The sequence below is a fragment of the Cupressus sempervirens genome, chromosome 11 (assembly GCF_028749045.1).
Source record: "Cupressus sempervirens isolate cs-2001-9-10 chromosome 11, ASM2874904v1, whole genome shotgun sequence".
NCBI classification, from domain to species: domain Eukaryota; kingdom Viridiplantae; phylum Streptophyta; class Pinopsida; order Cupressales; family Cupressaceae; genus Cupressus; species Cupressus sempervirens.
Window position 1 is genome coordinate 842,058,968 of NC_143128.1, and position 27,355 is coordinate 842,086,322.

At 35.2% G+C, this 27,355-nt stretch overlaps 1 protein-coding gene across 5 annotated transcripts in view; it reads right to left on the bottom strand.

Moving 5' to 3' along the window:
- The window catches only part of LOC149532175 (protein MOS2-like), a 49,708-nt gene that overhangs the window by 13,506 nt on the left and 8,847 nt on the right, over positions 1 to 27,355 (bottom strand). The window contains exon 2 of one of the 5 annotated variants that reach the window (XM_089808579.1): positions 1,282 to 1,336. The exons of 3 other annotated variants lie outside the window; for them this stretch is intronic. The gene's annotated coding sequence lies outside the window, so the exon portion shown is untranslated. Of the gene's footprint in view, positions 1 to 1,281; positions 1,337 to 10,358; positions 10,491 to 27,355 lie in introns of all 5 variants that reach the window. One more of the 5 variants, XM_089808581.1, reaches the window with a different exon arrangement.

A 27,355-nucleotide genomic window follows, 5' to 3' on the forward strand; every position in this document is an offset into this window, starting at 1 on the left:
CGCAAAAGAAAGGAGCATGCAAGCAATAGCACTCAATGCCTTTAGCATCTCGAATACCCAATGGCTTCTGAAGATGCTCTCCCAGCAATGTAAAGATATTTTTCTCTATTTGGTTTGTTTTGATAGACACAACTTCTTCCATATTTTTATTCTTTTATCCATTCACTTGCAAGAGAGGAGACAATTGCAAAGCCACAACCAAAGGTTTTAAAGCAAGCAGCTCTCACTTTCCCTATTTACTCATCCACTTTATCCTGCAATGTCACAACATCCCCATAGGTGGGAGCACCAACCAAGCTTGTGCCTACGACTGGATCATTTTTTACGAAAGAGCCCACAATGCACCACTTCTGCCCTATCCGAGGGTGAGTAATGCCAACACTCCCTTCATAGTTTATCCAATAAAACAAGGAAAAGAAACATGAAAATAAATAAATAAAATCCTCAATTACCCATCCTTCACATGATACAAACACACACACATACTACAATATGCAAGAATTTAACACAAGCAAGCAATGAACAAGAACATAACCATGGCAATGGAGATCCTATCTTCACAAAGGTTATGGTAAATGAAAGTTGAGACGAGCTAAATCCTCTCCTTCTTGCAACTCCAAACTTGACTTCTCTAAATGTAGAGGATGGGTGAATAACCTTCAACACTTCCAAGGGACTCTAAATAGCCTCCAAACTTATCTACCCAAAATAGCAATAACTCCAAACTTGACTTAAGTCTCCTATGGTCTTCCAACTTGCCCCTATCATAAAGACAACCTTTTAGAGTGGAAACTTAGGTAACCTCATGGAGATGATCCAGTTTCGCACGAAAGGGAAAATGAGATATTTTAGGGGTCAAAAATGTTGCTAGAAAGTTCTAAAAGTGTGGAAAAGGTTCCTAACCCATACACATACAACTTGAGCACTTGAATTAAATCAAATTTGGCCTCTAGGATCATTTTAGGACCTATACAAGTGGCTTCAAATATTTGATCTTTAAAAACCCTAAGGATGTAACCTTTCCACTAAACCCCAATTAAGGAGATTAATCTAGGTTACTAACTAATCCGTCTTAGATTAACAGGTCACTCTGCTAACCCTAAATTGACATGTGGGCACACATGCATATAACAAGTGTCAAATGGCACAATAAGATTTACTTTTACATAGCATTCGACATGTCACAAAATACCGAATGATACACACATTCAGATTACAATACAAATTAAACACTTGACAAGGAGGTTCGAATCACTTTATTGGATTCAACCTTAGACTTACAGTTTGCACATAGGCTCAATTACCGATTCTCCAATCAATTCCATGGTTAACTATCCTGCACACTCAATTCGAATATTAGTAGTTCGATAACAATACATTCATATATTTAAACCAAATTTGCATAATCAAATTGATCAAAATATTAAAACTTTCATTTAAATAACCTTTCTCATTTTTGCACACATATTTAATCAACACTAATTACATAATTTAACATATTCATAATTCTGAATCATTTACTAAAATACACCATCATAATGCATGCCTATACATTAAACATCAAAAAACATGATTAAAGATTTTTCAAATAAAATATCACACGACATAATAATATAGATAATGTCCAGTCCATCAAATAATGTCTAAACATATCAAGTCATAATGTGTCAAAATATGATGTATCAAATGTGATGTGATGGATTAGGGTGAGGCCTCGCAAGAGTGATAGATGGTGCCATGTGAGTATTTGATGTGATGGTGTGTGAGAATGTTATATTAAAGATTGAGAGTAAAAGTATGAGTAAAATCTATTAAGACATAGAGTTGATGTACTAAATTGGTATAGGCATATCAGATGCTACTAGTTACTTCACAATTAATTATATCGTTGTCCACATTAGATTGTCTTCCATCTCAAGGTTGGTGCCCTTGTTGTAATCTTAGGATTGTTTCCCTTTTGTATCTTTCAGCAATGATCTCTAGGCAGTTTATTTGAATGCATGTAAATTCTCCTTCTAACGTTAACAAGATATATGTGCTAGTACATTATTTAATGGGTTTGATCCCCACTACGGTTTTTCTCCTCACAGGGTTTTTATGTAAACAAAAAATGGTGTTGTGTGTTATGTCGTTGCTATCTTCTATGTATTAATGTGTATTTTTTAGTGCCAGGTTTTTGTGGAGATGAGTTTTTTAAAGCATAAAGTTTAATCCACAATTGATTCACCCCCCTCTCCCCCACTCCTTATCATTCCTAATATTTATCACTTATATTCAATGTTTTAGATTTATGTGAGTATCACGAGACGCATTCTAGTGAGAATAATGAACCAAATGTCTAGGAGTAGGATCCTAAGAAATAAATGGATGAAATAGAAGAGATTTTGGATAGAAAAATTGGTATAAGTACAAGAGCTAAGCAATATCATGAATATCTTATCAATTGGAATAATAGACCAATGGAGTATTCTTTTTGGATTTTTTAGGCTAAGGTAAATCATCTTAGTTTTTCCCTAGCATCAGAGTGAAAGGCTCACTTTTCAATAACCTTCAGTGTCTAATGAAGGAGCACCTTGAGTTCTTGACAATCTTGTACTATCTAAATATATGTTTGTTCTTATTTTCCAATTTGTTATGTCTCTAAGTTTTCTTTGGACATGTTTTTGTTGAAATTTTTGTCACATATTCTTGAAGTCATGTTGGACCTTTATCTAGAACCACAACTTGATATATTAACTCATTGAAGATAATTGTTGGATTCTTGGTGGGACCTATTTGTTCTACATGTTTCATGGCCAATTTGTGCTTTTCAATCTTCTAGAGTTATATTTTGATCAATGAAGCTTAATGGAACACATCTTGATGTTCTTGGGTCCTTGGTCAACATCTCTCTTGGATCAATATCCTTATTTCATTAAATTCTAGGAGGTCCATCTGATTCAGGTCTCAACCTATATTCGTAATATGTTTTCCTACTCTTGGGGGAATGCATTTTTCTTTTTGTCGACAAATCGGCTATCCCATAGCTAGAGGTCCTCTGCACATTTTAAACAACACTTCTTTGACATGATTAATGATTTGCCAATCATAAAATACAAAATCTAATAGGTTACCAAAGAAATATAGAGTGCTTCAGATTGAGGATTGTTGATGTCTGATAGCTTTGATCAGATAAACCTATGAATAATTATATCTGAGATATAATGTGTTCATTCTATATGAGATATAAGGTTATTATTATATGAGATAAATTTATACTAATATATATATATATATATTTGTTATTTTATTAATTATATAATTATTGAATAGACATGTCCCATGCAGAGACATGTCTCTTCATAGCCTTATTCCCAACATAAATGCAAGGGAGATTGTTGCATTTGAAAAACACATACCAAGAAGACAGTGCTATTACATTTGCAGTGGTCCTTTGGAAATCAACAAGGATCATACAAATTGCAGACAAAATACTAAAAGCAATTTGAAACAGATATACAAACTTTTTTATTGTCATTATCTAACCAGGCTCTGATACCCTATTAATGTTTTACCCAAAATGAATGATATACAGCAATAAAGAAGAAAAATAAGAATAAAAGATGCAAGAAATTTATCCTGGGAAACCCCAGCCACACCAGAGAAATATTTCTTTTATTGATAATAAATGTTCAAGGACAATGCTTTTGACTTGAAGCAGTGTATCATTATACTAAGCAATCACATATATAAATTGAAATGAGAAACACTTCATATTACACCCGAAGATTCTTCAACTTCTACATACAAGACTCTTCATGTTTCCAAATGCATGACTCTTTGCATGACACATGTCTCTCCAAATAATGTTATCATAAATATATTTTCCAGCTGTTGACACAGTCTTATCTCTATTTCAACATATGACAAAATCAGAGAAAAATATCTCTGTCATGTGGGGATCAATCCAGTTTATTGCGATATTTGTGGCTGTAGTAAAACTTTTGAACACCTCTTTTTTTATTGTAATTTGCTTGTTCAGTTTGGTCTCATTTTCTTCGCCGGGATGTTAATTGGAACACTAAAGCTGGTCCTTCATGGCATGATTTTATTGTTGGTTATTTTGATAATTTTGACTCCAAACTAAACAAATTTTGGCTTGTGCTTTCCACTGAGGTCATATGGTATCTTTGGAGAAGGAATGAGGAAGTTTTTCAGAAGATTACGAGGGATCCTACAGAGTTTAATTTTAAACTCACACATTTTACATAATGTCACAGGTCTCCACTGTTATAGAGATACCCAAAAACGGGTTTTAAATCCTGGACAGAGGAGGTGCTATGATCCTGTGTAAAGAGGATATTCAATCTGCTCATTACTTTGATGCCTAAACTAATATGCTGAATCAAGAATAAAGAACAAAATGAGAAAGCTGGACCTAGCTGGGAGGATGTGACTGTCATTCCTATGATATTAATCCACCTCTTCGAGCTTATGATTGTGTTAAAACAGAGTAGAGTAACAGTATTATTGGTCCATGGGATCAATAGCTGATGTTTATCAGTCTTTATTTTGTCTTTCTAAAACAATTGTATAATTTCTATATGCTCTGTAACAGACCTATTTCATATACTATCAGTATATCCAGTCAGTGAAATGATTGGGGTAGTGATCCATAGTACAGTGATAGACTTATTATTTTTGTTTCTGAGTCAGTCCAACAACTCTCTTGTTATCTAATTTTACAAACTATCTTAATAGAAAAAAAAAAGTACTGCAAAATTGAAAGCGAGTAAGTGTCAAAAATCAAAGGAAACTATTTTGACAAGAAGAATGCTTCAGTAGATGCAAGGGGGTCGGAAGAAAAAGCTGAAAAAGGATAAACATATTCCCCCTCTTGATTTTGCCCCCAACCAGAAGAATAAAAATAAGGAGACTGAGCCAAAACTATCACATTAAATTTTCAAAAATGGATGATTTTCAGCTATATACTTACCAAGTGGACCCCCAGAAAGGTTATTTTCACTATTCATCTGAAGGATTTTCCCACCCATTTGTATAAAGCTATATTGAAAATGTGTCCCAAAAGAGACTTCCAGCAACCTTGCATCAAGGAGTTACGCATTGTTGTGGAGATAGAGAAGCCAATGAATGAAATAGGCCACAAATTTCCTATGGGAAAACCTCAAGCGGCGCATTTGTGCTGGATGTGCGCTAGCGTGGTGGACACGCACTTCCATCCTAGGACTAAATCCCCATTGGTAACCCAAAAACAGCTAACATCTAAGGGGCCAAAGTGCAAAATAAAAATTAGAATGGTCATTTAAAATATAGAATAGATGCAGATAGAGTAGTAAGTAGAATTCTATGTTGATAGAGATATGTTTATTCAGGGCCTCACAGAATTATTTGAGCACACAAGCGGTCACCTCCTACCTTTCCTAGGCAGGAGATGTTGCAGTGGTAGACTATGCGCACCTACACCAAGCAAGTCTCTAGTGAACACATACAAGATGCCTAAGATGCATATAGCGCTCATGGAGAGTAGGATGTCGATGCAATGTCCTTCAATCTCCCTTTGATGGAGATGATTGGGTGGCCCTCTGTTACATCCCAAATTTTGATCTTTTAAAATAATCTTATAGCCGTTGTAATGGTTAGTTAAAAACTCTCGGATATCATGATCTTGTGAAATGGAAGTTATGATTAACCGAATTGATTCATGTGAAAATGATTTGTTAGTTGATTATTGTTATTTCGACTAAACATGAATGCTTATATTTTAAGATAAGTGTTAGTGGTGATTAGCCGTTGTGACAGTTAGCAGTTATTGTGTATTCTTGACATTTCAATTCAAAACAAGGAACATGTTATTATTGTGGAAATATGCACTTTTGGTTGCAGGAGCAAACAAAGGGGGGAAGCATTGCTAAACGGGATTTAAAGAATTGGGCACCAATTTAGTCCATCATCAGACCATCAGGTATGGGTTCTAACTAATTTGGTGAAGGATTTAACTGCTAGGCAACGAAGTATACCTTGGACAATCATGAGTTACTTGGTCGATTCTTAAAACAAGAGAAATATTAAACATTTAATATGTTGGGAGAACTATTAACTTTGTTTTATTTATGAGACTGTGGAATGGTCAACAATTGTAACTTTATATATATATATATATATAATGACATCACAATTTGCTAACATCTATAAGTTGCATCTACATGTATATATATATATATATATATATATATATATATATATATAATCTGTTGACGTGATTTTATAACACAGCTCCACGTGGAATCATTGTCATAAACATGGTCAATACTATAGTTGAGGTATGGTAATATGATCCCAGAATATTGCTGGAAGGAATTATGGAGAAAGAGAAGATCTTCGGCTCAGAGCAATCGCATGTGAAGAAGAACATGAATTATTGTCTTTAGTCCTCAGCTGCGGGGAGAATAAAATAAGGCCTCTCGTAGCTTCTTCAGTCAATTGTGACAAGCATGCCTCTAATCTACCTTGGCCAAGGATTTGGATGGGCAAATGAACAACCTGTTCACCACTGCTTGACCTGACAACTAAATATACTTTGATAATAATGAGCTGACGTGAACCAAACAATTCTTTTTAAATGTTCATGCACTTGAGTTACTGATTTACAGTTTGATCTTGCAAGGATACCTCTTCTCTTCACCCATTTATACTTGACCCGGCTGGTCTTGGGTGCATCTTGGGAGATTGCTGGTAACTATGTGCTCTTTATCAATCAGAATTTATGTATACCAATCTGATTCTTATCTCAACTGGTATATGGCTAATACCAGTGTACAAGTCAGATATATACGTTGAAAAAAATGAAGGAACCATCCTTATGCGTAATGTACAATATTATGTGTTATACAATATTTGTTCAATAGTCCTAATGGGACCATTTCGGATCAGACTCTATGGGTCTGTACTAGCACCCAATATGCATAGATAAAAGAACTATTGTGTATAAAGGAGAACAATGCTGATGCTTATCAGAATTCTTAATACATCTTGAGCCTTCGTTACGGCCAAGATACATAACCAAGATCATGGCTACACATTATCATAATGTTCCTTCATTCAAAAAGAAAAGATGCATCGTAAAAGGCATAGCATATGAAATATGAAATAAGACTTGCGAAATGATTTCATGACCTGAAATGCAACTCATAATCTGTTGACGTGATTTTATAACACAGCTCCACGTGGAATCATTGTCATAAACATGGTCAATACTATAGTTGAGGTATGGTAATATGATCCCAGAATATTGCAAGGAATTATGGAGAAAGAGAAGATCTTCGGCTCAGAGCAATCGCATGTGAAGAAGAACATGAATTATTGTCTTTAGTCCTCAGCTGCGGGGAGAATAAAATAAGGCCTCTCGTAGCTTCTTCAGTTACAAGAAAGGAAGCTCGATCAAGGCCAAACATCGGTTACAAGAACTTCTCATATTTTTTCAAAATTTAAATGAGTGATGCCGATATGAAGGTGGCAGATGCTCATCGATATGAAGCCATAATTAAAACATAAAGATTATACTTCTTCATGGTTTATATATATATATATATATATATATATATATATATATATATATATATATATATATATATATTGTCATCATGCTATTGAATTCTACGTGCACACGCATATATATATATATATATATATATATATATATATATATATATATATATATATATATATATATATATATATATATATATATATATATACACAGATGCTCATCGATATGAAGCCATAATTAAAACATAAAGATTAAAGATTATACTTCCTCATGGTTTATATATATATATATATATATTGTCATCATGCTATTGAATTCTACGTGCACACACGCATATATATATATATATATATATATATATATATTTATATATATATATATATATATATATATATATATATATATATATAATTAATTATGGCTTCATATCGATGAGCATCTGCCACCTTCATATCAGCATCACTCATTTAAATTTTGAAAAAATATGAGAAGTTCTTGTAATGATGACAATATATATATATAAACCATGAGGAAGTATAATCTTTATGTTTTAATTATGGCTTCATATCGATGAGCATCTGCCACCTTCATATCGGCATCACTCATTTAAATTTTGAAAAAATATGAGAAGTTCTTGTAACCGATGTTTGGCCTTGATCGAGCTTCCTTTCTTGTAACTGAAGAAGCTACGAGAGGCCTTATTTTATTCTCCCCGCAGCTAAAGACAATAATTCATGTTCTTCTTCACATGCGATTGCTCTGAGCCGAAGATCTTCTCTTTCTCCATAATTCCTTCCAGCAATATTCTGGGCTCATATTACCATACCTCAACTATAGTATTGACCATGTTTATGACAATGATTCCACGTGGAGCTGTGTTATAAAATCACATCAACAGATTATGAGTTGCATTTCAGGTCATGAAATCATTTCGCAAGTCTTATTTCATATTTCATATGCTATGCCTTTTACGATGCATCTTTTCTTTTTGAATGAAGGAACATTATGATAATGTGTAGCCATGATCTTGGTTATGTATCTTGGCCGTAACGAAGGCTCAAGATGTATTAAGAATTCTGATAAGCATCAGCATTGTTCTCCTTTATACACAATAGTTCTTTTATCTATGCATATTGGGTGCTAGTACAGACCCATAGAGTATGATCCGAAATGGTCCCATTAGGACTATTGAGCAAATATTGTATAACACATAATATTGTACATTACGCATAAGGATGGTTCCTTCATTTTTTTCAACGTATATATCTGACTTGTACACTGGTATTAGCCATATACCAATTGAGATAAGAATCAGATTGGTATACATAAATTCTGATTGATAAAGAGCACATAGTTACCAGCAATCTCCCAAGATGCACCCAAGACCAGCCGGGTCAAGTATAAATGGGTGAAGAGAAGAGGTATCCTTGCAAGATCAAACTGTAAATCAGTAACTCAAGTGCATGAACATTTAAAAAGAATTGTCTAGTTCACGTCAGCTCATTATTATCAAAGTATATTTAGTTGTCAGGTCAAGCAGTGGTGAACAGGTTGTTCATTTGCCCATCCAAATCCTTGGCCAAGGTAGATTAGAGGCATGCTTGTCACAATTGATCAATAGAGGTCAAAGTGCTAGCTGACAGATGGGAGATTGTTGGAGGAGAGCCTCAACTTTGTCTTTTGCTTAGTTGACACTCTAACACCGGAATGCTCGGATCGCTGGACTATGATGCCTCAAGCCTAAACCCGAGGTAGGGAGGGCCTTTCTTGTAAGAGATTGTGTCGGGATATGTTAAGATCCGCAGTTGGGAGGTTAAGACTATGTCAATGCTTCTCCTCTTCACTAGATGTTGAGGCTTGCACAACACATCAACAATTATTACGTTACATGTATGAATTCTTAATCTTTTACTTGTACATACTTTATATGTTACTTTGAAAGTGCATATTTGTAAATATAGTTAAAATTATTAATTTCTTTCAAAATGCAATTGTAGAAGTTGGTTATGGAAGTTATATTAGTTGTCTTTCACATGAAATGGATATAGTCGCTACTTAAATTCTGATTTCTTATATTTGTATAATAAATTCAGATGATAGTTTTCCTTTCTATATGATGGAACGGATTTCAACTACTTTATGTCATTCTGTTATGATATTCGGTTATAATTTTAGAATATGCTCTCTATTTTCAGCTAGTAAAAATGCAATGTTACACCCTCGTACACCACAAGAGTTGGAGCAGGGGAGAGTTGCAATTCCCTTGATGAGGCTCATTATTGTCACATCCCAAAATTTGGCTCCATTTGAAATGTTCATATAACCATTGAGGTTTCATGTGAAGTCTGTTGACAGGTAAAATTAGTTACAATCATGTGAAATGGTAAGATGGTTAATCGTTATAATTTTATACGAAGATTGGCATGCTAGCTAACCGTTATGATGATATTTTAATGCTATTTGGAAAGTTGGTTATTCATCATGAATTCATGGGAAGTGAAAAGGCGGTTAGCCGTTGTGATTATTTATGATTAATAACTTGTTATGGTAATTATTATTATATTGAAGAATGTGATTTAATTGTGGAGAATTTCCTTTTAGGGAACAAGTCAAAGGGGTGGAAGCATTGTCAAAAAAGAATTGGGCACAGGGGCACCATCATTGGGCAAATAGGTATGAACCTTGAATCACCATAGCTAAGGGTAAACAACTAGGCAAGCAAGAATGTACGTTGGACAATAACATGAGCTACTTGGTCAAACATATAAAACATATAGCTATCATTATCAAAATTCTCGTTCAGAACCATTACCTTTGTTGTTCTATGTTGGTGTCTTCAGTTTCTTCATCATTATATATATACACATATATGTATAAAGGTATGATGCCACCATGATATTAAATCTCCAAGCTCGTCTCTATTAGCATATGTATAAATATATACCTGCATATATATACGAGAGGATATTCGGTTAAGATAAATCATAATTCTCCAAATTACACACATTTATAAATATACATATTTTAATAAGCACGACCTTAAACATAATGATAGTGTGACGACATCATTTTGAAAATAACACACGCACACACACATATATATGCATATATATATTTATTGACATTTGTTTTAATAAACTTTCCAAAGGAGCTCTTTAATATTTCAGATTTGTAAATCTTTATGTGAGGCGTCAAATACACTTGACGCTATTTCTTTCTTCTTGAATCGGTTAGCCAAGAAGATGATGATCTTGTTTATAACTACCATCTTGAGTCATGGCTTCAGTTTAAGCTCTCTCTTGCCTAAACATATATTCCACTACATTCCTTTCTTTTCAGCTACACATTCATACGGCTTCCTCTCTTCTCTTTGTATTGTTACTCTTTCCTTTCGGCTCCCGATATTGAATGTGAAAGCGAGCTTGTTGTTTTAGACGGCGACTATATCAGGCATCCACCTTGGCTATTCAAATCAATGAGAGTCGGCCAGTCAAGACTACCCGAATTCATTCCATAATTGATCAAGTTATGTAGATAATTCTATTTTCTTATCTGATATATATTTATCCGAAATCTAGGTGCAAGTTGGTTTTAAGTGTGGCAATGTTATTCCTCAAGGCATGTCTGTGATACAAAAAGATGAATAATGATCAGTTCATTCAATCAAGCTTAACATGTATACTAACCTGTTTGAATCAGAAACATAACAGATATGCAATGTGTGTATTCTTATTCATGATCAGCTTGTCCTTTATTTGTGATAATATAATCTTCTGATTTTAAAAGAGAGAATTCCTTGACTCTCAAGGACGGCTTAATGCTAAAAATAAATTATCATCTTTACATCAGCTGAGTTTCAGCAAATGAACTGTTAATGGAAGGATTTTATTAATGAACAAACACCAAGGACTTATCTTGGCAAAATAGCCAAGAAAGAGAGTAAAGAGGTAAAGAAAGTTCTGCAAAAACAAGGAACGGAAATCAGGTTTGTAATGATAACTTAATCACTCAAACTTAAAGAACTTTCCAATAAGCTCATGTTTGTCCAATATGTACCCTGTTGCCAAGTCGAGTGGTGGAATTAAGAACCAGAATGCTCAGCAGCTGGACAAGATGTTCCATGTCTATCCCAAGTAGGGAGGGTCTTTCTCAAATAAGATTTGTGGGGATATTTTGAGGGTCCGTGGTTGGAAGGTTAAGACCCTGACAATTTTCCCCTCTCCACAAGATGCCAAGACATGCACCAGACAAAGATGAGTTATGCATTCAAACATTTGTTGGTAACAGGTATTTTACTTTTATGATGTTTTTGCAAGTAGAAGACATGATGGATTGAATTATATCATTAAATCAGTTAATTCCTTTGATGAAAGCAATTTTTCTCATCAATGTAATTGGTAACCAATTAGATCGGTTGACCTTCCAACTGAACATGAAATATATCTATATGCAAGAGATAGGTTTATCTGATGGATTGTTATTTGTCTTTCATTTATGTGAATTATGGAAATGAACGTGTCTTCTAACTATATGTTATTACCATAGTTAGCAATAGAAAGAAAGGGAATGATACAGTAGTATTTGATGACCTAAATGATACGATGGTATTTGATGTCCTATACGATACAGTGGTATTTGACATCCTAAATAAGACAATGGTATTTGATGCCCTAAATGATACAATGGTATTTGTCATTACGATAAAGTGGTATAGCTATTTGTTCCCCAAGCGGTATCTATGGACTAACCTGGGTTTTGCAAAAGCATCCCTAGATGGATTTCAGTTTTGAATTCTACGGTATGGAGATTTTAAATTCCTTGTTAAATTCATTGATGGTGTCTTCAATTGTTAGTTATGATATTTCTATTTAACTTATTGTAACCATTAATCTCCTTCACATGAACATAACTGATATAACTGTCTTCCTATGAATATGAAGTAATAATTATATTTCTTTGATATGCTACTTGTTAGTTAAGACCTGAAAACAGTGGTTGGTGCAATTATGATAATCATAATGGTATTACATGTTGTCACCACTAGGAAAGGTTCCTAGCTTCAAGTAGGCCTCATCTATTACAGACATGGACGAGCACAACACCGTGTTTGCTTGGAATTGGAGTATGCTCGCTCATATGTATCATGACCTCAAGCAGTATGTTCAAGATGAGTTCCATAGTTTACTAGCTGCACACTCCTTCAAGTGTAGACCTGTGAGTATATCACCTGCACACAATTGATAGGATTGCTCTGTCGATTACTAGTCACAATGTTAATATTTCCTTCTCAATGGTTAGAATTCCTCTTGAGGAAAGTATATAAAGGGGAAAATTTGATTTGTTGACGACATTTTAGCCACCAAAGAGGGGACGACAATAAAACAAAGAAATAAGCCTCTGGCCAGGGAGATAATTGTTGTGATTTTTTTTCACACCATCGCCCAGTAATCATGGGACCCTTGTTTCTGCAAAGCAAAGGTGAAGTGATAAACACTGGTCCACTATGGTGTTTTCCCCCGCCATGCACGGGATGCATTTCAACACCCAATATGGATGGTCAGACAAAGGAAATCCTTGACCCTCTCAAAACCTCGCTCTCCCAACTTCATGTAGCACACTTTTCCCCTCGTCCAAGATTTGTCTGTTGTGGATGAAATTCCATGACCTTGCCGAAACTGCACTCTCCAAAGTTTGTGGAGCACATTTCCACCCACGTCAAGGAAAGCCTCTAGCAGATGAAAAATCCTTCACTCCATAAAAATTGCGCTCTTCGTATTTCTTGGGTCAGGATTCTCAACCCGTCAAGGATTTTATCGAAATGAGGTAAATCCTTTATTGCTTAAAATGTGCGCTCTCTGCACTTCCTACTACGAGATTCTCTCCCCATCATGGATTTTGTCCAAAGGAAGAAAGTCTCTCACATGCCCAAAATCTTGCTTTTCCTCTCTTGTGCAACACAATTTTTACCCTATTGCGGAAAGTCTTCCAAAAGAAGAAGTATTTTCCATCCCAAATTTGTTGTCGAGAAATACAAAAATTCAAAACAATTTGGAAAAAAAATGGAAAAAATCCAAATGGGAAAAAAAATTAAAATGTGGAAAACATAAAAATCCAAAATGTAGTGAAAGTTCCGAAAGGCCAGAATTTCGAAAATCCAAATCAGAGAAAAGTTTCACAAAAGTTAATAAAATTGGAAATTTGGAAAAATTTAAAAATTTAAAATTCTCGATGAAAAAAATTGAAAATCCAAAGTTGTGCGAAAAATCCAAAAGGTAAAAAATTGTGAAAATCCAAATGGGAAAATTTTGGAGATAACTAGAAAATTTTGGAAAAATCTAGGACAACGGAAAAAGTCATACAAAAATCCACAACGTTGTGAAAATTTTGAAAAATGTGAAAATTGCAAAATCCAAATAGGAAAAGAATCAAAGACACGGAAAATTAGAGAATGTAACATCCCATTTTCCCGGGTCTTATTTAACAAATAAGATACTCAAGAAATACAGTTATCACTTCAATTTCATAGGAAGTCAGTTAACTCAGTTTCGATCATATGAAAAGGGATTGACAATTAAAACAGTTAATCAAAGTTTCTTAATGAAGAGCTGAAAACACCAACAATGAAAATTGATTTAGAAGTTAAAAACCACATACCATGAAATTTGAGATCAAAATCAAAACTAGGGATGCTTCTGCAACCACCCGAGTTAGTCCACATATACCACTATAACAATATCACATGATGACTATCATCTAAAAACCACTATCTCAAAATCAAATGATGATTACAATTAAATACCACTATATTTAAAATTAGGGCATCACATACCACTGTATCAATTAGGGCATCGTTTGCCATTGGTTCATTTAGGGCTTTCAGTTATCTCGGTATCACTTAGGGCTTCCAAAACCATTGATTCAAATAGGGCTTTCGATACCACTAATTCAATTAGGGCTTTCAATACCGCTATATCATTTAGGGTTCCAATTATCACTGAATCATTTAGGGCTTCTGATTCCTTTCCTTTCGATTACTTAATTGTTGCAGGAACTCAAGATTAGGAGATATGCTCATATAAATGGAAGTTGATATATCAATTTATCAAATAATTCTATCCTTCGCATCTAATTGTAAAAATAACTATAATGATGATATAACTCAATTATTCTTACCTTCATCTTGCATGTACATCATAAAAGTAAAGATACATGTTCTGAGAAAACAATTGGATGCATAGCTTATCTTTGTCCGATGCACATCCGGCAACTTATGGAGAGGTGAAACATTGTCAGGGGCTTAACCACCCAACCTCGGACCAAATCTTATCCCCACACAATCTCTAACAAGAAAGGCCCTCCCTACCCTGAATAGACAAGGATCATCTTGCCATCCACTGGACTTCCTGGTATTTAACACTCCATACAACTTGGCAGCAGGATATTACAACAACAGGATCAAGCATGAGCTATTAATAATATTTGATTACTTGATTTTGGTTTCCAGGTTAAATCTACACCTCTTCACCTTTCTTTGGCCTCATTGCCAAGTGAATTCCTCGATGTCAATATATTCTAAATATGTTTGGAAAATTTATAAAAGCATGTGCATTAATGTGGGTTTATGTAATCAATCAAGTTTGATACAACTGCCAAATGAATTCATAAATGGTATATACTCAGGGATACTCGGTGTATGATCTCGTATACATTTCAGATTACAAACAAATAGTATCATAAATTGATCTCCATTTATCATGCCCAGCCGGCTATGGATGGATACCAAATTCAAGAGAGAAGGAATTTGAAAAAAACATTTTTAATTTATTCTCCTCCCTATCATTATGCATTGGCTGAAAAATAGATATTCATATGCATAGATATTGATTATACAACTCAACTGAATTCTCTATCCTCTAAGTCCAGAATTCAAGTATTCTCATGATTATTCAAATTTAAATTCAAAGACAAGAAATCAGATTGTTTATAAAATTGACAATGGTTTTAACATTCAGACTAGGAAAGAAAAGGTCATGAATATGCAAACCCCTTTGCATTATTATCGCTCTATCAATATGTACTTGACAGTAATCAATAAAGAGGAACTATGAATCATAGATGCATATGTCATATTTCTTATAAACGACTACAGTCAGCACATGCACGGTAAGGAAGGACTTCCTATGAACTCTGTTGGCGTTTAAACATGACTCGAATTAAGATAGCAGTCAATATAGACGTGGCTCCTCTGTCTTTGGCTGGAACACCCCCCCCCCCCCCCCCCCCCCCCGGGAAGCAAATCGCTTTACCCACTAGCTCTGAGATTTGATATGCAAGCGAAGATGAATCAGGAGTACAAACAGAATGAAACAAGAGTAGGTGAAAATGGAAGTTTCAACTAAAAAGGGTCTCACGGCTTAAATGAATTTGTAGCAAAACATGGAGGAAGGTTCATCCGCTGAGTTGATACACGGCTTACTGTAAAGAATTCCAAGACTCCTCGGCTATCATTGGTTACAAGAAGACCATAATCGATTCAAATCCCACATAATAAATCGATAAAAAAAAAGAACAAAGAAGAGGAGAGGAAAACATTAAAAGGTTGGAAGATTATAATTCGAAAATTATAATAATTCAAATGTTATTATGTTCCGAACATTATTATAATCTTATATTTATACATACATGTAAACATCACTTTATTAAGTTATAATGATGCCAAATCATTTTTATATTTAAATATTTACTAAAATAATATGATGAAAGATAAATTAAAATCTTTTAAGATACGTTTTATATTTTTAACCCAATTATTTTCTCAATTTATTTATTTAAATAGCTCATGCGGGTCCCACAGATGTATCATGTTTCAAATCGCTAGGTTCTCAACCCATTTACTCAGTGATGGTGATGCTCCTGCCTAATTCTTTTCTGACAATGCTTCCACCCCACTGACATGCTCCCTACAAAGAAACTCTCCATCGTTAAATTATACTATCATAATAAATTATTTAAATAATCACAACGGTTAACCATCTTCTTAATTCCATGAATTCGTGATTAATGATCAACTAACATGTTATCTTCACTTGAAATCATAACAACTAACTATCTTACCATTTCGCCAGATTATAACAAATTAAACTGCCAATTGACTTCATGCAAACCTTAACGGCTATATTTCAAATTAGGTCAAAATTTGGGATGTAACAGAGAAATTTTAGAAGATGGAAAAATCTTGAAAATTTGGAAACTTTTGAAAACATCAATCTTGTGAAAATTTTGAAAATGAAAAGGTGGAGAATAAATTGGAAAAAAGAGAAAATTGAAAAATAAGGGAAAAATTTTCAAGGATTGAAAATAAGGCAGACTTTTAAACGATTTTCAAGATGTTTTTTCAAGAATTTTTTTGGATTTACATAAAGATAAATTAAATATTAATTTTTATTAATATTTAATTTAATTATTTTTGAAAAATAATCCAAAAATAAAATATTGGAAGAAATTGAAAGAAAATTTGATATTTTGCATTAAATCATGAAAATTGATTGAATATTAACATTTAATTAATTAAATCCCATAAAAATCAAAATTGGACAAATTAGGACTTAACTTCATCACAAAGTCTAGGAGCATCAAATTGGAAACCTTTAGAAAAGCGGGAGAAAAAGCGACAAGTGGCACAAAATTGGAATCTTGGTGACTAAGTAAAGCAATTGCCTAATATTAGCCTACTACTTTAAAGGCAGCTTTTTGAAAGACAACCTACATAAGAAAACCCATTCACTCATTCCTTCTCACACAAAAATTTGAAGAGTGAATTAAGAAGATAAAAGACTGAAATTTTAGAGAGTTTGGAAGGAAGATTTCTGAAGAAAAAAAATTGTGATCATTGAGAAGAAAGAAAAGGAATTTGCTTGACATTCGTGAAAGAGAATTTTGAACTTCATTAGAAAGGAACTTTTTTAGTGAGTTGGATAAATTTACATGTTTCCTGAGAAAAGCAAAAAAAGTGAATCCCGAGGAGAAAAGTGTAGAAATCTCGACAAAGTTCCAAAATCTTGATAATTTGAAGGAATTATTCTTGCTTTTAATGCCTTTCCATACTCATGTATGAAAAATTTTCTATTTTGTACAGAGGAAGAATGGTAGAACCTCGAGCAACAGGACAAACACGTGGAGAGTTGATAAAGAATGAAAGGAGAGGATTCTACCTCGAGTCCAACATCATGTCAAAGTGGGCAAAAATTGGAGATACAAGCCTTGGTGGCCTCAATTTGAAAGAATTCAATTGGAGAATGTTTGGATACAATGACCATCATCCTATGCACCAATCAAAGAATGTTTGGATACAACAACCATCATCCTACGCACTTAGCTACTAGAATTGTGAGAAGTGGAATTGTTGTTGCAGCTGGTTTCCCTCCAGCCTTTCCACATCCAAAGTTGATCGTGGAATGTGCCAAACACTATAGTCCCAGAGACAGAACAATCAAGGGTTCAAAACAAAATATTCTCGCAGATTTTTATCTAGCATCTATAACTGAAGCATTTGGGATTCCTTCACACCCAAGAATGGTGACAAAAACACACGAACAAGCACTCAGAATTTACATTGTTGGAATTCAGTTCTGTGAAGAAATAATCAACAAAAGATGGTTGAAAAAGAATAGATTGCATCATTCCAAGATTCCTAAGGAACTAGTATGGCTTGACTTGCAAAGGGAGTACAGAGATGATCATGATGCTTAGTCGCATTTTTGGCGTCTCATTCCTATAGATTTGAGTCTTGGATGTGGTACTTCGTTGGGCTAGACTCATAAGTAAAAACCAAAATGAACAATTGATGAATCTAGAGCACACAAGAAAGCTTTACATAAGCTCTTACATCATCTATATGCTAGCACGAAGGATGAATTACGATGGACTAAGATGCAAAGGGTCAATTGGGAGCAAAACCCAACACTTGAAAGTTCATGAATGCTACCCGCAATTGCATTTGTACTTCAGGGATGATTATGTAAGGGTTAATGATGCCTTTTCCATGCACATAGTGAGGACTCTACAAAAGAAACTACATACAAGATTGTCAGTTGGCACGAAGAAGTTGGTGGAGGACTATGGCGCTTGGTTCATCCAATTTCCCACCTTTTCATACATCTTACTTCATGAATTTTCCATGGAGGCATACAAACTTTTGAGGTATCCAATAGATAAGATGGTCTTGTCAGAACTCACTCAGCAACTCACAGTCTATGATAAGATTCAAAAAGGGAAGAGGAAGTTAGGACTGCACAGATATCATCGGAAAAACTGAAGTGTGCCCATGTTTGAAGGCTACAGAGATATCATCGGATGAACTCCATTTCTTTTGTCTTCCCCTTTATCCAAGAAGGTTTGATTTTGATCCCTACAACAAGATCACATCAATAGTGGGATCAAAGTACCAACATAAAGTTCACATTAAGGATTTTTGGGCAAATACTATGGATGAGCACGAGATTAGAAAGAAGATGCATTCAACACTGTCATTTAGCATTATCAAAGCATGCAACATATTCTAGGTTTCTGATCAAATGGAGGAGGATCCATATGTGATGCGAAAAGGATTCAATCCAGAAATGACAGTTCAGCCATATGATTAGAAAAAGAAAGAGGTTACAAATCTGGAAGCTCCTTCAAAGCCAGTCTTGGATTTTACAAAGTTGGTGATTGAGCGTAAGCTTCAAAAGCTAGTTGCACCAGCAAATGGATTCATGTATCGATTAATTGGTCATCGACCACTTAGGGATGAACGACCAAGGAAAATATCTGAAGTGAGTATTGAAGAAAGAGGAACTTCACTAGAAGATGTAGGAACTAGGAAGGGGAAAAGGGTAGCACGAGAGAAGCATCCCAGGAGTGGGACAGATGTCCAAGAGCCTCAACAGAAGAAGCAAAAATTTGGAAATGCTCCATTTTCTCTAAGTCGCACTCCTAGTGTTTAGGAAATAGAAACGTTTGAAAGGTAGGAAGTAGAGACAAGCATAAGGAGATTTGAGCAAGAAGAAAATTTTGTCAAGCCAGTACATGGTAGATTGAGTATAAATGCCAGTGAAAAATCCGTGCAAGGGAGAGGAAGAGATCAAGATAGAGCTATGGAGGAAAGTCTCGCTGCAATCTTAGAGTGAGAAATGGAGGTTAAGGCTGGTCCAGAAGAGGAAGAAGCTCCTACAGTAGCGATACAGATTCCAAATGTTGAAGTCGCAGCTCCAGAATTGACAATGGATAGTCCAGGCGGTGAAGAGGAGACCAACATTCAAGCTGTCCAAAGGAGAGAACAATAGGTGATACCCGAAGACCAAAGTATACCCATTCCAGAATGGTTGAAGCAACGAATTTAGAAGAGTTAACAAAAGGAAGTTGATCCAGCAATTGAATTACAAAAAATTTTGGACCGAGCAAACCAATCTAAAGAACAAGAGAGGAAAAAGATTCACAAAGGTTGTAAGAGGAGAATCGAGGTCCAAGATGTTGCAGATTGCAACTTCTACAGTTGACAAGGGTAAAATTGCTCCAAATCAGTACCATGTCATGGAAATAAATCTTGGTCGTGCCTCCTGAGAGAAGATCGTAGAAGAATTTGATGACTCTACGCAAGCTTTGAAAGATAGATTGAAGAAGCTAAAAGATAGATACCAAAAAGAGAAAGGAGAAATCAAAGTCTTGTGTCAATACATCAACCTACCTCATCCAATAAGAGAGGAAGGTCCATCACTTGTCCCTCCGACGAGTGTTTCAGCGGAAGAAATTGATGATATTGATAGGATCAAGCGGACTGCTCAAAGTTCATGGGTTGGGTTGAAGGAATTAAGGAGGAAGCATTTAAACATGCGGAAGAATTGGTGCAAGTGCAAACTAGGGCATTAGTTGTAATCCCTAGGATCCAGTGCATGGAGGAATCATGGGAAGATGAGCCTATTTTCCAAGATGAAATGATTTCCGATATTTAGAATCTGATGGAGACCCCAACCCAAAGCAAGCATTGATCGATGGTCAAGTTATTAGTGAAGGAGATGTCTATGATTTCCTTCAATGGTACAGTGCAATGATCACAACTAAAGAAATGTTTGAGAGCTTTGCCAAGGAATCTGCTCAATGGAAAAAGGTTGCTGACAACATGAGGCAAGGGGTGTCCAACAAAATTGCATCCTTGTTGTCGCAAAGATTGGTAGAGGATGAAATGACAACGGACAATTTGAAAGTCAAGTTGGAGTTCTTTCATGAATGTTTTTTTAAAGAATGAATGATGATGGTATTCCTTTGGGGGAGTATCCTAAGCATTGCCAAAGCATGTGGAGATGGATAGCATGATTGACATGTTGCATTCATGACTGTGTTTGTCATTGATGACAACATAGTATGGTTAATGTGAAGACTGGTAGAGTAGTAGACAAAGATCAAGGTCATATGGATGGAGAATTGATGGTCAGGTCAAGCGCGGTTAAGGATGTATTCCACACTATGTCCTAATGATGAGGTCAAGTGCACATACAAAAAATCAAAGATATGCTTGATTTATAGAGAGCAGTACACAAACAAAGTTCTTTAGAAGCAATTTCTGATGGTTGGATTATATCTCCTAACAGAGATAGAATCTTGATGTGCAAAGATGTACAGTGACAAAAGACAGCCTGATGATGACGTCAGCGAGTGCGCAAGGTCAGGAATCATGTGAGAAGTTGTAAAGATTGTGAGCCGACAGTGTTATGTAATTGCGAAATAATTAATTATCTTAATAAGGCCCTATTATAATTAATTGGGAAAGCCTCAAGGCCGACTCAAGGAATTGTTTTGAGAACTTGGTATAAAAGAAGATATTTTCCTTGATTGTAAGGATGTAATTGTGAGTGAGATAGTGTCAACAAGAGCAGAGTATTTGGTAAATGCGAATAAGATATCCAAGGGATTATTGGATGCGAAGTTGGCGATTTGTTGACAAGATCAGAAGAGGAAGTCTGGTTGACAAGACAAAGGAAGTACGAGTACAATTCATTTCTATTATTCTGCAAGGAATAATACGGAGACCAGTTGGACAATGCATTCGGTGGTCTTGCCCTTGAAGCCATTTAGACAATGGGTCCATCTGCCTTCTACAACTCCTAACAAGGTTGGCACAACTCCTAACAGGGTTGGAATCTCCTAACAAGGATTTATAGTATCCTAACAGGGATTGATATGTACCGAATGCTTTTATTGACTCCTAAAAAGGTCCATCCTCTAACAAGAAATATTTATATTAGGACATCATTTTGTGGGTACCATCCTCACTGGGGTTTTCCCTCTGATAAAGGGCTTCCCTAGTTAACATATCTGGTGTTATTGTGTATGTGTATCTTGTTATGGTTGTTGATTATATTGCTCATATGGTTAAGGATTAATAAGGTTGATAATTGTTATAATAGTTGGATAACTAATTCACACCCCCCCCCCCTCTCAGTTATATTGGTGGACCTTTCTAACATATTTTGAGAACTTTTTCATCTTCTCAAATACCATGAAAACAACTTAGGACTTGCTATCAAATTGAGAGGAAAGCTTGGGAAAGGCAGAAAGAGCAATTGCAATTATGGAATTCAAATAGGAATCAACACAAAGCATAAGTACAGAAGAGGTAGAGATGGTGTTGGATCGATTCCATGCCTTCAAGCTGGCGAATCAAGGATAGATGCATTTAATGCATAGTGGGTGTTTTTAGTGGTCATTAATTGCACCCCACTCCCTTCCTGAATGAGCATGCATAGTGGGCATTTATTACCTACTATAGTAGTGGATTCCTTATTGCATTGATGCGGATTTCTTTTCTTTGCCCTAACCCTAGTTAGGGCTGATGTGGCACGATTTGGGCCATTGGTTATTGTGATCATCTGGGCCATCCATTGTAATCGAGGGCCTATTTAAAGGCCTCACTCCTCATTTGTAAAGAGAGGATTTTCTAAGATTGTTGCTATGAGCTACTGAGATTATTGAGTTTTCATTGAAGCTTGGTGAGTACTTGATGTGTCTCGGTGCTTGCTTTTTCTCTTAAATTTCCCTCATTTAGATTTAGTTTAGTTAAAGTGTTGTGATTGTAATGGAGAAGATGATGGTGTATTTATGAATTCCTTTGGTTCATACTTTTGACGTTTTAGTGATTCTAAATTGTTGTGCAAAATTAGCTTGAACCCTTTTCATGCATATGTTTAACTTCTATCATTCATATATATTGTTCTTTATGATGGTGTATGTGGTGGTTTGAAAACCTTTTACATAACCCTTGAAGATTACACCAATTCAAGTGTAGTTGTAGTATAACTTGGCAAAGCGAAGAGCAGTAAATTGAGGGATTTATCCACCAAAATAACATCTATTGTCATCACTGCACTTAGGATTAGAATAGAATTTCAAACCCTATCCCATTTTATTTTTGCATATTTCATGAAAAACCATAAAAGTGTTTCATTGCAAAAACTTTAGATAGCTCCCACATCTAATATGGCTTGAAACGACTCTGAGTAAACACACATAAGGACCCTTGTGATCATCAGCAAATCACATCAACCACCGAGCTTATCCACAATCATGACCTGACATTGAAGGAACCTTGGAGTCATCGTATGATCTTCTAAGAATCTTAGCATACACGAGATTTTAGTCAAGAGAGGATAAGATATTTCGATATTTTGTTCTACTATTTGGTGGGTCATAAAACACGCATCAACAATAATGTCTGGCATATTCAGAACTAGATGAAGAAATACAGCTAGCCTAAATAAAAGAAGCTACCATATATGGAGAATGGAATTGGATCAATCTACCCATCCGATGCTTTTATTTACTAACAATGGCTTGTTTCCTAGGTGGGTAAAAATATAGATAGGTGCTGACCACTCTGGACACTTGTTGGATAAGGTTATTGATAAGCAAGAAGAGACAGCTTGGTCATTAACTAGGAGATGCTTCCATTTGTTGTTCTATCAGTAGACGCAGTGTTGGATTTATCCCAGAAATCAATAATAAATAGAAATAAGGAATAGCCAAAAGTTGTAGGAGACACAGAGAAATATCCTAGGAAAACCCTTCAAGAATGAAGGGAAAAACCCAGCCACACCCAACAAAAGATCATTTTATTGATAATAAAAGTTCAAGTGTACAATGCCTTTCACTTAATGCGATATCTAAAACATAAAGAGAGACTCTTCACCTTCCAACCGAAGGTCTCTTCAATTTCCAAAACATAAATACAACTCTTCGTATTTCCATGCCTTAACACATGTTAAATGACATGTCTTATATTTAATATTACAATTTATCATAATTGTCCTTTATAGCTGAAGGTGAGCATAACAGAATTAACGCTCAGAGATAAAGATTTCTATTGCAGCCATAAACTTCACCACTCCCTCTTAGCGAGAGAGAAATCTTTAGTGATCAGTCACACAAAGATGTCAATGATAAAATCTTATCACATAGATCCTATAAAATTCATGGAATCACTCAACACGAAACCCCTGCAAGAAGCACAATCAAATTTCATCACAAACTTTGTCATGGAATCTCTCAACATGACACTAAGAGAATCAATTCACTTATTGTTAATAATCATGGAATCACTCAACATGATAGACCTCTAACAAATACTCATAATCATGGAATCGCTCAACATGATAGACTTGTAAGAATCACAATTAAGCCTTTAATCACAAACTCTCTAAACATGAACTATTATGGAATCTCTCAACATGACATCCAACACTCATCAAGGAGTCTCTCAACATGATGTCATCATGGACTCTCTCAACATGATGTTCACTTCCCAGAGTGCAGGAGTTATCATAGCTCATTCTTAAAATCTTACTTATTCACACAAGAATAGAAATAGGCATAACAAAAATAAGACTTAGTTCCATTAAGTCTCAAAGTTAATCATACCTAGCTTGTTTCTAAAATAAGAAAATTTCAAATGCATAAAATCACAATTAAAACTCTTTTCCAACAAGATTCTCAATATCACAAATATTAGTAGCATGTACAAGAAAGGCAAGGATGCTATAAAGACTCCCTCTCAACCAAGAACAACTCCCTCTGAAGATGAACATCCTGTAACAAAGAGAGATCATAAAATCAACCCATCACAGAGATTATTGCTCTACACTATTTCTAGTCATGAAATAAGGATTCAAGAAAATGAAAGACTTATCTTTGATTGTCTTCAAAAGGTAAATTGAATAAAATTATAGTCTTCCTTCCTTCTAGTGATAACATATGAATAGTTTTCATTGGTTCAAACTCTTGAAGAAAGCTTCAATCTAAACGTGGATGCTCTTATTGGTAACACCCAATAGTCTTCTAAATCAGTAGCCAGATTTGCCAATAAGTCCAAATGAGTTGTTCTTAGATTCTCAAAAGATTCAACATTTTAGGGGGTGATATGGTAAAATATGTTGTTCCTCCAATAATCCTCTACCTTTCTCAAACAAGTCATGCTAGTCTCCTTGCACAGCCACATGTATCCCTATACTCAAACCATTTAGGAAAGTCTTGTTCAATATTCTTCTCATAAACAAAATGCGATTCTCTGACTGTAGTTCGTGCTAGCAAATAATGGCTATCCCCTCTGTAGTTTAAGCTAACAAACTTGCCAATACTGCAATTATTTTTGCTTTTGATCCCACCAAAATATGGCTATCCCCTCTATAGTTTAAACCGATAGACCTATCAATACTGCAATTATTTTTGCTTTTGATCTCACCGGACTCCTCGTTCAAAGATTTCCTATTTTCATTCATCCATTCTAGGCATCCCAAATAAGCCATACTTATTCACCCCTGTAGCTTGCACCATCGAGGCAACACTTGTGCATGCAAGGGATATCGCGTTCAAAGCTATTTTAGTTGTCTTTTCTGTCCTTGAGCCATGCTTTTTCCTCTAACATCACACAATCCAAAAAATATATGTTGGCAGCGTTATCATCAAATGCACGGGATGAAACGGTTGACAAGAGCCCAAAAGTAAAATGAGATGCCACTCTTAAAAAAACTAACGTTGCCAAGGAAGAGAAAGATCTTGACAATAACATAACTTTCTCTGACATCCATATTAATAAATCAGATTAAACAATACAAGATCATCAAAAATAGATATCAATGATTAATCCTTAGATAAGAAATAAGTTTTCAAAACTGAACCGAAAAGAATGATATGCAAAAACATAAAATTATTCAAACATAATATTGAAATAGTGGAAGGAATACTTATTTGACATCAATGCCAGGTGAGAAAAAAATGCTCAAAACAAGATGTCAATGGTTACCCCATCCTATAAATACCACGCAATGCATCATCCTACACCTCTGAGATGCTTCGTCTACCATTCCCAGTGATCCTCGATTTCCAATCTCAATCATCCCTCTATTGCTATTGAATGAAGAGTGATCATGTAGATTGGTTCAATCCATCATCTGGCATCAAAACCGCCCCTAATAACCTATTTGAACATCGTCCACAGCTCTACTAAAATTCATCTATAGAATAGTAGGGGGCTCATAAATTTAAAAAACTCCCTATTATTCTATGGGTCTCACTTGCTCAAGGCTACGTTAGCAACAAAATCCTCCCTACTTATTGTCTTGGCTCCTATGGCTTATACCCCTCTCGAGTTAACCCCCTTCGCATAGTAGTTCTATATATAGAGCCAAAGTGAGTGAGTAGAAACAAGGCCATTGATTGCACTTCTTACAAAGGAAGGCCCTTATCAAAATGGGATTGGAAGCCATGCATAATCATGGCATAGACTCAAAGGCAAAAGACAATCTTTGGGTGTCAACAAGCCACTGCTTATGGACCATTCGAGCTACGAACATGAGTATAGTAGGTGTATTGGTAGGCACACCTCTAATTTGAAAGCTGATAACAGTTTCAAGATTGTAACAGTGCAGTATTTTGTTATGCAACACTCTTATTGTCATCAAATCCAGCAATGTAGAAGCTTGTTATCCACTCGTAGACACTCTAATGTATCTAAATCCACCTCTTTCTTAACACTGCCGAAATAAGCTACCCTCTCCTCAACAGTGTCGTTAAGCCGGTTTAATGCCGGCCAAAGGAAGTAAGCTCTACTTTTTGAATGTCATCTGACTAATGGATATGCCTGAAGAGGGGGTCAGTTTGGGCGTGGATGATGATTGTTTGTTCAAGATCCAAGAGCCACTCCTCTTATTACATTGATCCTGAGTAGTGCCTACCTATTTAAAAAGCTCTAGTGACATTTGATGTAGAGATAAATTCAACGGAAGCAAAAACAAAAAGGAACCAACACCAGAAAGAGATAGATAATAATATTCTTCTAATTAATTCATCAAATGAACAGTATATACACTTGCTCTCCTACAGATTTCTTCTTCCTGTAATTTCGTATCCAAAAACTTGACCTAAACCTAAACCTAAACCTAAAAACTCTATTTATACTTGCTAGGACGGTCTATGGAACATTCTAGATTATTACAAAATAGGAAGAACGGCTTACATAATACTCTAGATCAATATAGAATATGGAAGAATGACTCCACAATGGTCTGAACGAATCCCAAGAAAAGATCTTATCCTAATGATGAAATCAGGATAAATTCCTCCAGTCAGCCCGTGCAAAAATCACGTCCAAAATAACTTTATGTGAGTGCTCCTGCAGCATACCCCTAAGAAATTTTATCTCAAGCCCACTTGAGATGAGCTCTTGTAGAGTGGTACCCTACTTCATGATATCTTGTTCAGTCATCCACACAGCATCTACATCCA